Source organism: Akebia trifoliata, chromosome 2 (genome assembly GCF_017979445.1).
Source record: "Akebia trifoliata isolate Shusen 1 chromosome 2, ASM1797944v1, whole genome shotgun sequence".
In the NCBI taxonomy this organism is placed as follows: domain Eukaryota; kingdom Viridiplantae; phylum Streptophyta; class Magnoliopsida; order Ranunculales; family Lardizabalaceae; genus Akebia; species Akebia trifoliata.
Window position 1 is genome coordinate 25,532,436 of NC_141376.1, and position 12,699 is coordinate 25,545,134.

General features: G+C 33.4%; 1 pseudogene; it reads right to left on the reverse strand.

Annotated features, from left to right (window-relative positions):
• Positions 1–11,681: 11,681 nt before the first annotated feature.
• LOC147409978 (uncharacterized) lies at positions 11,682–12,244 on the reverse strand (annotated as a pseudogene).
• Positions 12,245–12,699: the final 455 nt, after the last annotated feature.

Sequence of the window (12,699 nt, forward strand, 5' to 3'; positions counted from 1 at the left end):
TTGAGAGGTGACGCATAATGCTGAGCAAGGGTCCTCTTAAATACCTCTCGTCTAGAATAGACGTAGTCTATCCCCCTCGTACCGTAGGGTACAGGGGGGCAGGATCTTGCTTAAGCTTTGATTTTGACCAAGAAGTGCAATTGGTGAACTTGGATTATCTTTGATATACCGTATAGTACAAGTCTAGGGTTGTAGCTTTTATAAATGGTTTAACATCCCACGAGGGGACCGACCACGTACTAGTACTACATTGGCAATCGGGACATGTGATTGTGTGGCTTACAATAGGTCAAAAGCTTAGATCGCTCAAATCCGGGTGCATCGATATACCTTCTCAGAGTCACCTGATCAGATGGTACTGATGCCCCAGTTTGATATACCATAAGGTACGTGACTGGAGTTGTGATTTTCATAAATGACGTCGCATCTCTGAAGAGACCGGACCACGCACTAGTGCCACGTTGGCTATATTGGGATATGCAAATGTGCAAAATAGTAAACGTGATTGTGGTGTGTGCAATACAGGGTGGGGTGTGTCCGGGGCGTTTTTTCAAATAAATGGGTCTGTGGGCCATATCAAACCACAAAATACTGATATCCCAAAGCATTAAAAATTAAGACCAAGGCATGCACATAAAAAATATATATCAAACAAGATCATGGCATATCAAATAAACGATTAATCAGTATAGCACAAGGAATGATCAATCAGATCCAATATTGAAACATGCACAAATTTTTTTATTTTTTTGATTTTTTTTGTTTTTTGTTTTTATCTATGGTTCATCAAGGATCACTTTAGGTGATCCAATATAAATCAAGATTCTAACAAATATTGAATTGATGATAGAATGATGGTTGTAGGGATAAGGAGCGATGAACCTTTTTTTTTTTAAATTATAAAAAAAACTAGAAACACATCCCAAAAAAAGATCAAAGAGAAAGATCCTACTACCAAATGAGCTCCCTCTCACAAAATAAATCAGGAACATTAACTGTACTAACACTAAATAAATTTAGATTTTCTGTGATGATATCTAAGGCTCCTAATAACGAAATCGACTGAATTCAAGTTCTAAATTAATCTACACGATGGGATCTATGTTTTATTAATAGGTACCTATACCTAATTCTGACTAGAATGTTCTGTAAAAATGTTTTAACATTGCTGTCCCAACCTTCTTTCAGCAACAATTCCAGATTTATAGATTAATCTGAACTTACATCGATGATATCTAAGACTCAGTGAATTCAGGTTCTAAATTAATCAATTCCATGAGATCTAGGTTTTATTAAAAGGTTCTCAGACTTAATTCTAACTAAAATATTTTGTAAAAACGTTTTAACATTGCTGTCTCAACTTTCATTCAGCAACAATTTCAGATTTACAGATTAATCCGAACTTGCATTGATGATATCCAAGGCTCCCAATAATGAAATTGAGTGAATTCAGGTTCTAAATTAATCTACTTGATGAGATCTACATTTTATTAAAGGTGCTAAGACTTAATTCTCATTAGAATATTTTGTAAAAATGTTTTAACATTGTTGTCCCAACCTTCATTCAGCAACAATTCTAGATTTACAGATTAATCCGAACTTGCATCGATGATATCCAAGGCTCCCGATAACGAAATTGAGCGAATTCAGGTTCTAAATTAATCTAATCGATGAGATTTACGTTTTATTAATAGGTGTCCAAATTTAATTCTTACTAAAATATTCTGTAAAAATGTTTTAACATTGCTGTCCCAACCTTCATTCAACAACAATTCCAAATTTACAGATTAATCCGAACTTGCATCGATGATATCTAAGGCTGCGAAAAACGAAATTGAATGAATTCAGGTTCTAAATTAATCTACTCGATAAGATCTACGTTTTATTAAAGGTGCCCAAACTTAATTCTCACTAGAATGTTCTGTAAAAACGTTTTAACATTGCTGTCCCAACCTTCATTCAGCAACAATTTCAGATTTACAGATTGGTATTCTAGGTAAACCATATGAGATGCTTCGATGCCATTGTTGAGATTATTAAAATCCAAATTAGAATTCTCGAAATCGTCATTAACGAGAGTCGATAAAGAGAGAGAGAGAGAGAGAGAGAGAGAGAGAGAAGCGTCTCTCTTTGCTGCCCCTTTCAGCACACATATGGAGAATAAGATAGAAAGAGAGAAAAAAAAAACGTTTTCACTATCGGAACAACATGTTTAAGTGTTGTTTTTTTTTTAAAGAAAAACATTCTTCTCATCCCAACCACCATTATTCCATCCTTTTCTTATTAATCTTTGAAATCTTGAATTATTTAGGATTATCACAAGTGATCCTTGATTGGATCATAGAGCAAACAAACAAACAAGAATACTCAAAAATCAAACAAATAATTTACAATCAAGGCAAACTAACTAAACAAATAAATCAAAATAAAATACAATAAAAACTTGGTCGATTTGGCAATGCTAACATACTTGGGGCTTTTCAAGTTTGATCCTTAATAGTCCCAGTGAAGTTGCCACTGAAAGCGCCCTCGATCCGTAGGGAACGAGGATCCGCTTGGTACAGAGATCCGTTTTTAACTTTTGATGGTTTGGGAGTCGCCACCTAGTTATTTTGGTCTAGGAACCGAACTTTGACTCTAAAAGGTAAATAACACTAATTTACGAAAGAAAATACGGGCCTGGGGATCATGTTACGAGATTGAAAGGTGTTAGGCACAGACCCTGCTCGGCAAATGTCGGTCTCTACTTTTTCCAAATAAAACTACATTGCTAAAAAGACCTAAATAATAAATAAAATTTTTTTACCTTTACGAACGCAACGATTTTGTTCCCTCAGATCTGATAAAACAACTCTTCGTACAGCACTCCTCGCTTCATTCTGTCACCAGATTCACTTCAGATCTCCAAGACAAAGTACCTCCTTCTTAGATCTGAATTTTTTTTATTTGTTTATGGATTTCTAGGTATTTTTGAAGGGTTTCTAGGTATTTTTTGAGCTAAAGTTGGGGTATGGATGTTAGGTAGGGAGTTAGAACTTCAAAATTAGGGTTTTAGAAAGGTTGGGGAGGCTCCTTGACCTACTTTTTCTAGGATTTTCTCTTGGATACGAAAATAAGTTGTAGAGACCCATATTTATAGATTTTTTAAGAGCTTTTTAGATAGAATTAAAGTTAGATTATGCTTCTTTTAGGTAGTTTTAGAGTTTAATTAGAATTCTTTTAGGGTTTTGACTTAAGTCTCACTTGATTGACTAGAATTTAGGGTTTTAACTTAAGTCTTACTTGATTGACTTGATTTTAGGATTTTGACTTAAGTCTTACTTAATTGACTAGAATTTAGGATTTTGACTTAAGTCTTACTCGATTGAATTTAATTTTAATTAGGATTTCACTTTACATAATAAATAATGTTTTAATTATTAATTTCAGAATTTTTAATTATTAAAATTATAAAATTATCATTTTGCCCTCGGAGAGGACTTTTTGCATTTTAAGTCGTTTTTCAATGTTCTAGGATGTTTTGGAATTGATTTTTCATAAGGAATTCAATGGGAATATTAGTTTGTGTCATTTATGAAATTTTTTGTGCGAAATGGTCATGAACTTTATAAGGGGCATTTTCGTAATTTTGTCAAATTTTATAAAAATTGGTGAAATGATTTATTTGATTTCAATTTATTGTTTAATATGTTTGAAAAAGTTTTTCTAAGCGTAATGTGGGCTCTAGGGATGTTTTGAGGTTAGGGGTAGTTTAGTAATTTGATCATTTTTTAGTGATTTTTATCGTAAAACTTATTTTTATCTGCAAGATGATGATTTATATGTTTTTGGGATTATATTTTCCTAGTGTAGTGTGGTTTGTACAGTTTTGTTAGTTCGAGATACCTCATCTGAATTTCTGAAACACATTTGGTAACCAAATAGAGCATTGGAATAAACATCCATAATTGGGAACTGTTGCAATCGGGTTGATGAGTTGATTAATTAGGCAAGTGCAAAAATGGGGTGTTTATAATGGTATAACAAAATGGGGTGTCTACAATGATATAACAAAATAAGTCTCTAAGATACACACCTGTCTTTCTCTAACTTGACTCTTCAAATGATTTTAAAAAGATAGCCCCTTTTGGAGAGTATGCAATCATATTTATACAAGACCGTCCTTTCAAATCAGTCCAACTATTAGACATAAGTGTGCACCCTATTCCCATTTGAATCCAATAATCTTTAATTTCTGAAACATATTGATCAACTTCTATCTTGGCATTATGCACTAATTTTGTACATAAAGTTGAATATGATGGCATTGAATAACCAACACCATAATTTGAAAGAGCCTTGCAAAATTCAATAAATGATGCATCTTAAATAATATTAAATGAAATATTATTCATAACGAATGCTTGAGCAAGTGCCTTATTTACAAATTCTTTATCTTTTTTGTAACACATTGCTGGTATTGTAGTTTGATGTAAACCTGACATCAAATCATTGGATGGTATTTCAAAATTAAACGATGATTCAACTCTTCATTCTCCAAATTGTGATGAAAATGATGTTGTCTTTCTTTTCTTGTTAAAATCGTCACTCTCTCTAATAGTTAAAAAAGCTGTAGCTTGAACATCATCTGGTATACGAGGACAAGATGCAATATCCTGCCTAGGTTGTTGAGACAAATAGGACTTTACTCTTGCCATTCCCCCAGGATAATCCTTATTATAAAATTTGCAAATGAAACGTTCTTTTAGATCATCCGCATATTCCCAAAATTTATCTTTTCTTCTTATAATTTTTTCTACAATAGTAACACATAATATTAATGAAAGAATCACCTTCATGTCAAAAGTGAGTAACACACTACCCTTTTGCAAAACTATTAAAATTTACAATTAAGAAATTAAAATAGTAAAGAATCTCATAGCTTCCATTGCATGATTTTATAAATAGTCCTTGATTGGTTGAATAAAACCAATCTTTTTATCAAACCCATAATTCAATTCTTGTAAGAATTTTAGAATTCATAACTCATAAATCAAATTAGTAAACGATAACTTTCGTACACAATTTTATAAACAATCCCTATTTATTTCATCAACGAAAAAAATTCAATGCTTACTAGTGTAAAACAAAATAACACATGCAGGACCCACTAATGTAAATCAAAATTGATAGAGAGAGAAAAAGAGACAACTTCTATTGGCACATTAAACTTTTACTTATAACACACAAGTAATTAAATTAAATATTACACACAATTAAATTAAATTAAATATTACACACGATGACACGACTAACATGAGCATTAACTCACGAACAAAAACATAGAGAGAGGGAGAGAGAGAAAGAGAGAGAGAGAGAGTACTCAAAATAATAAAATATTATTTTTAATGAAATATTTATTTAATTTGTTATCTCTACTCTTCTACCATTAATGCTATTGTGTATAATCTACCCACTTTCCTAATAACACATTTCCTCTCTTTTTAAATCATAAAGAGGATGCATGTGCCAACTCTATTTCAACAACATAATTAAGAAATATCTCATTGTTAACACCATAATCTTTTATTAACACGGGTAGGCATCTATGTCATTAAAAACAAGTAGCTTGAACCAACCCACATTTGAATTATTGACCAATACTACTATGATGATACAATACCAAACTCCATCAAAGAATCTCGTAGCATGATGTCCCAAAAAATTCGATAAAATTACACCACAAAAAGAAATATTTTTAAAATAGGCTCAACAGTCAGTCTTATAGTGCATGAATTCGTGACTTGAATTTGTTAAGTGACTCAACAAAACCGACTCGCATGTTCACCGACTAGGATAAATCATATTACATGAGTACTCTAGGATATGACAATGTAGCCTGCATGTGTACTCTCCACCATTAATGTTATTTCTATAATCATAACTCTTAAGCTTGTGACATGACAGTATAACATGCATGTGCATAACCATTAATGTAAAACAAAATAGAGAGAGAGAGAGAGAGAGAGAGAACACGGCACATTAAACTTTTATTTATAACAACTAATTAAATTAAATATTACATATGAGTACATAATTGACACGAGCATTAACTCACGCAGAGAGAGAGAGAGAGAGAGAGAGAGAGAGAGAGAGAGAAAGTTTTATTTTTATTTTTAATTAAATACTTGTTTAATTTGTTATCTTCGCTTTCAACTTTCCACTCTCCACTCTCCACTTTCCACCATTAACACATAGAAGTGCAGAACCACCATTAACATACGGACAAACACACGGAGGAGAGAGAGAGAGAGAGAGAGAGAGAGAGAGAGAGAAATTACCTGCAGTGAGAACACATAGATGACTGAGGATAGTTCTTGGTTACTCAGAATTTGACGAAGAAAATTTCACCGGACGGCCAACGAGTAAATTCCATGGTGGGGGCGATTTTAGATTTAAGGTTTTTTTTTCACTTCTTTTTGAAGTGAGAACAAGAAGGTAGATATACATTTATATTTTTATAATATTATGTATTTTAAAAGAAAAGTTAAGGGATATACGAACAAGTCGTTGGGATTCAAAGATTTGTGAATTAATCCGAATCTTTGAATCCAACGACAATTTTGATCAGAAAATATAATATATGTCAGATTCGCATATAATTCACGAATTAATCACGAATTTACTAACTATGGTAGAGATTCCAAAGTATACTTCTTCTCTTCATGCTTCATCTTTTTCTTGTAGCTTTTCCAAGATTGAGGGAACTTTGAAATGATAGATCCCACTTGAAAATCTTTTGGAAGATCGATTCCGACAATCTTAGGACCCCAACGATTAATTGTAGTTCATGTACTTGGGACATAACTGGTTTGTCGTTGGACATCTTAAATTCAAAATAATTACTAATAAGAAATTTTTGATTACTTGCCTCTTATTTTGTATTTGTTTTCCAGGGCTTTCTAAAGTTCTTTGGCTGAGTTGACCGTACGGTAGATATTGTAAATCGAATTGGAGAGAGCATTAAGAATATAGTTTTTGCATAGAAAATCATCCGCCTTTTATTTCTTATGCCTTTCTTTTAATTCCGTACTGTCTTCTAGAGTAGCATCGAAAATGAGTTCTAGATCATCTTCTACAACATATGTTATGTTCAATGTAGTAACGAAGACCAACACTTTTTATTTCCATCTGGTGAAGTATTGTCCATCAAATCAGTCAAGACGTGACATATTTTAATTCATCATTTGGAGAAAATGAAATGTCGAAGCCTCCATAGAATGAGAATATTTGTCTAAAATTGTTGGAAATTTTGACCTTTAAATCAGGAGTAACTCAATGAAGGAAGAAAAATAACTTTTAAGCTCGAATCTGATTCGATCTCTTTTAGAAAAATATTTCCCCTACTGGTTAAACCAAAGTACACAAGGGATCAACGAACAAATGCCTTCAGGATACAAAGAAGTTTACACTCTACTAAATCGATTTATGTACGGTCCGATTTAGTCTAGAACGCTCGAAAAAAAAAAGAAATTGATGATGTTTGGAGCTTAAGCTTAGAGAGAGGAGAACACAAAAATTTTTAGTGAGGAAATCTGAATTCTGGTTGGCTTTTTATAGCCATTTTTGTGTCTATTGACCAAGAATTATGATTTAATGTTTCTTGATTTAGTAGCCGTTAGATTGTATATAATCTGAGATCTAACGATCCAAATTACCTTATTAAAAGTATGTATCTTATGCCTTTTGATTAACACCTTTTAGTTGAATCTGTATGATTTAGTGGCTCTGATCGCGTCCGATTAGTTGCCATTTGATCTAACGGATCTGATCATTTTTGATCGAATACCAATCATGAATCAACACACCTGATCGATTCTGATCGGGTACAATCATGAATCAACACACTTGATCGATTCTGATCGGGTACAATCATGAATTAACCCACCTGATCGATTCTGATAGATACTAATTTTATCCAACGCATCGGATCATTCTCGATCTGGTATTATTTCGATCTATCGTATCTGATCAGGTACTAACTTGATCGTACAGTGCTGATCGCACCCGATTCATCATACGTGACAGATTAACCACAACCGTTGGATGATTTCGTATCCCAAAAAATTTAAGGCTCCCCAGCTCCTCGCGACAATGCGTACGTGCAAAGTGCAAAGTGCTCCTCAAAACGTCCTAAACGCCTAATCGCTCTTTTGTACGTCGCACGTGCGTATGCGCGGGTGGTGCTTCGCACCACCTCGAAGCACTGGATCAAAGCCTTAAAGGTGTGATACAAATATAACTATGTTGACTATTACTTACAAGGTACACCAATTTCTTACTTGTGAGCAATGTGAGACTAAACCTTATATACACAAAAATATTAAAAATCTAATTAAGAAAAACAAACCAATAAATCACAAAATTAATTTTATTTTGAAAATATTCAACATTAAGTTGTTAAAGCTGAGAGAGAATTATTATTATTGTTACTAAAGTAATTTGTTGAATTAAGTATTGCAGACACCCAAATTTGACCGAGCCCTCGATGCAAAATGCCCTAAAAATACATAAAAATTGGAATGGGCCTAAAACTCAAACCTTCAAAAATCCTTCTTTTTCTTTCAATAAATGGTTCAAGCCCTACCACGTGGCCCATGGACCTAAACTTACCCCACTACTGTACACTTCTCAACTTACCTCAACCCATCATCCATTACTATCCAATCCATTACCCAACTATCTTATCCAAGCCCAACCTACCACCTAAGCCCAATTCAATTCAACCCACTACCCACGTGGCCTACGGACTAAAGACCCCTTACCACCTAAGTCCGCTAATTTTCAATCTAACAACAATCCAATTCAACTCAATCCAAACCCATTCAATTTATCACCTAAGCCCACTAATTCTCAACCCAACCCAAGCCCAACCTACCACCTAAGCCCAATTCAATTCAACCCAACTCTCAACCTAACCTAACATCACAACCAATCAACATGATCATCAATGTGGGACACATGTCACCACCTCAACTCACCTCCTTCATTTCATCACTTTTTCTCTAAACATCATCTACCCACACCTCCAACCTACACCTCCCCCTAACCTATCCTATCCATTCTTTCAAATCAAACACTTACAACCTACACCCCCCTTAACCTACCCTCATCATTTCCTATAAATCTTTATTTTCTCAAATCAAACACTTACAACCTACACCTCCTCTCTAACCTACCTTATATATTATCTCAAATCAAATATCTTATCCCCTCCCATCAACTCATCTAAACCTCTAATCTCCACACATCTTGACACATGTCACCATATCCCTCACCCTCCCAAAAATCAAATTAATTATCCTCTTACATAATCCATTCTCTTAAATCAAATACCACTCCCCTTTTACTTCACCAATTAATCACCTTTTTACACAATCCCATCCTTTCAATCACTCTCATTAAATCCCTTTCACCTAATACTCAACCTAAATGGATTGGAAGATCCAACCCATTTGGATTGTAAAACAACCCATTTAACCTTCTTACACAAATACCCTTCAATCCCCTTTAATTTACATATATCCATTTCTCAAACCCCTAACCATTTTACTCATTCTCATCAATCCATCCCATTTTACCCTTAAAAATACTCTCCAAATCTTATAAAACCCCCCTCATTCTCAACTCACAAAAAGCTAATGAAAAATTAAGAAAAATCCTCTCTCAACTCTCTTCTACTCCACTCTCAATCTTCTCACATTACTCTAAAAAATACATCGTCATATTTTATTAAGGATTCAACTCAAGAAGACATAGAAGAAGGAAAGAAAGAAAAGAAAAGAAAACCTTGAAGCTTCAAGGTGGGTCAAAAGAATACTCACCCTCTCTCTACCTTCTCCATATCCCTCTTCTGCTACCTCTTTCACCTCTCTTTAATTTTTATTTTAGATAGACCCTAAGATGTAATGTTCCCCCTCCCTTATCTCTAGTAGATCGAATTTCTGTTTGGTCGAAAGTATAAGGGTTGTAACCAACTTCTAAAAAAATAAAATCGATTTAACCCATCAAATCGTTTTGAATCAACTGGTTTTTGGGTCCTTCTCAACTCATGAGAATGGATCCATAATCATCGCCAACATTTAAAAAAAAAAGTGTTATTCCCAAGGCTAAGGATCTATAAGGATCATCTCCTTCAATCGGATGATCGTATAATCAAGTCAAAAATAAATTCCTACTTAGGGTATAAGTTATCGACACGTGATACTTATTTTATTTTGCATTTTTTATCAAAAAATTGATCGAGTTGAGTTGAGGTTACCACCACTTGGTGGGGAGAAAAGGGTGTCTAACACCTTCCATTTTCTCCAATCGAACCGTTTATCCCAATCTCAAGTTGATTAATACCGTATCTGAACGAGAGTCACTAAACGCCAAAAATGACAATTTTTCAAAAATGTATATCGGGTGACCATTCACACCCTCTTACAAAATGAATGGTGGCGACTCCAATCCTTAGTAGATGTGGTACTCGTAATCGAGAATCATGTATCTACAAGTATATTATTTGATAACATATTGTCTAAATATACTTTTACTTTTACTATTTGGTAATCTATTGTTTATAATTTGTTGGATAAAATTAAAAAAGAGATTATTTATCTAATATAAGTAATAATATGTTAACAATAAGTATAAACATATATAATATTAAAAAATAAAAAATAAAAATCAATTTCATTTTTTCTGTACTGACATACTTAATGTTTATCAAATAAATAATAAATAATTAAATAAAATTTTACATCATCATGTATATATGGCATTATAAATTTGCTGAGCAATATCATTTCATACAACATTCATATCACCACTCAATTCATCATCAACTTCATTTGGTGTCGTATTAGACGCGCATCCTCTATCAATATCAACATTTTTATCATCATATTGTATAAATCAACTATCAGTAACTGATTATTGTCGGATGAAATTATGTAAGGCTATACACACACATACATTACGTGCATTAGTCACAAAAGGGTAATACACAAGAGGTTTTAGATGGTGACAAAAATAAAGAGAAATTATAAAAAAGGGTTTTAGACCTAAAAGACCTTATTGGCCATTGTGAAATGTTTCACAAAGCCAATTGACTATATTTTAAAGGGTAAACATTTCATAATGGCAATTGACTATATTTTAAAGGGTAAATAAGAAATTTTGCAATACGACTAAAATTAATTGGGATGGGTTGAAGAAGGTTGTGGGTTTCAAATCTGAGCTTTGAAGAAGTTTGGATCGATTTTATATGCACTAGGGTATTTTTTGGTAAGTTCTTGAGACCCAAAAAGGGTTCAACTTGACTATTTAATGGGTTCAAAACAGGAACTAACAAAAGAAAGAAAAAGATTAAGGAGAATAAGATGATAAACTTACCTAGGAATCACCCCAATACTTTCTGTGACATCACCGAGATGGGAAATCCAAGTTATAAACTGAAAAAATCTATAAATTTTTTTATTCATTAAAAATCTCCTTAAAATAATATTCATAAAATTTCTCAAAATTCATCAAAACAAAATTGAATTACACAATTAAAAAATTGAACAAAACCCAATTACAGAAATCCATTAATAACACCAACCCACTTACAGAAACATCACGAAACCCACACCAAAGAAACAATGGATTCTCCCTTTTCAAAAATCATCCTCCATCCTTAAATACTCCCCAATATCCGCTTGATGAAGTACCACAATCCCATTAGGGTCCAATTTCCTACAATCCTAAGTCGATTTCGCAGCGAGTCTAAACCCTAACGGCACATTCGAGATCGAAAACACAACCAACCCATCATCCGTCACAGTATTCTCTGTAATTCTCCCTAATCCACCATTCAAAACATGGTTACCGCACAAAAATGACATCTCTAAAGTGGGTTTCAACCAAATTTTTTGTTTAGCATTGTCTACTAAGAGATTGAGAGATTGGATTGTGAGATGAAAGCTACCTCTTTTGGTGAATTTGCCAATACAGGTGTCGAGTGAAACCAGTTTGTCTCGGCTGATATTTGTGGCTCGTTTCATAAGGGATTCACTTACGTAATAGACTTTGTTCTTTTGGAGACGAAAGTAGTAACATCCAAGGTTTTGATATGGACCTCGTGTGATGGTTTTTCTACTATGTTCTTGAGGTAGTTTCTTGTGAACTTGAAAAGCTTCTCGAACACTGATGTCATTTTATTTTCATCCAAAGGTTTCATTTTTTAGGGTTATGACAAGAGGAACAAATGATTAAAAATGGAATATGTTATGTGTCTTTTGTAGAGGCTTGTTGAAATGTTGGTGGTTGAAAGATTAGGCTGTTTTTCTAAAAGAATCGGCAACCAATAAGATTCCTTAAGGCTCCCAAACATATCAGTTCCAAAAAAGGAACATGCTCAACAAGTTTTGAGCCGTGCGAAGCCCAAAACAAATGGAAAGTTAGTGACCACCTGCACAAATTTATCCCAGGAATCAAGCCCTACCCTTACCCGTTCATTGACATAACCTTATGTTTAAAAATACAAACTTGAGCATTTGTTTCTATTTTAAGTTAAAATAATAATATCTTCCATGGAAAATCATATTTTTCATGTGTTTGATTATATATTATTCGTGGAAAACAAATTTCTAATTCCATTTGATAATCTCTTTTTGAAGAGAATTAAAAATATAA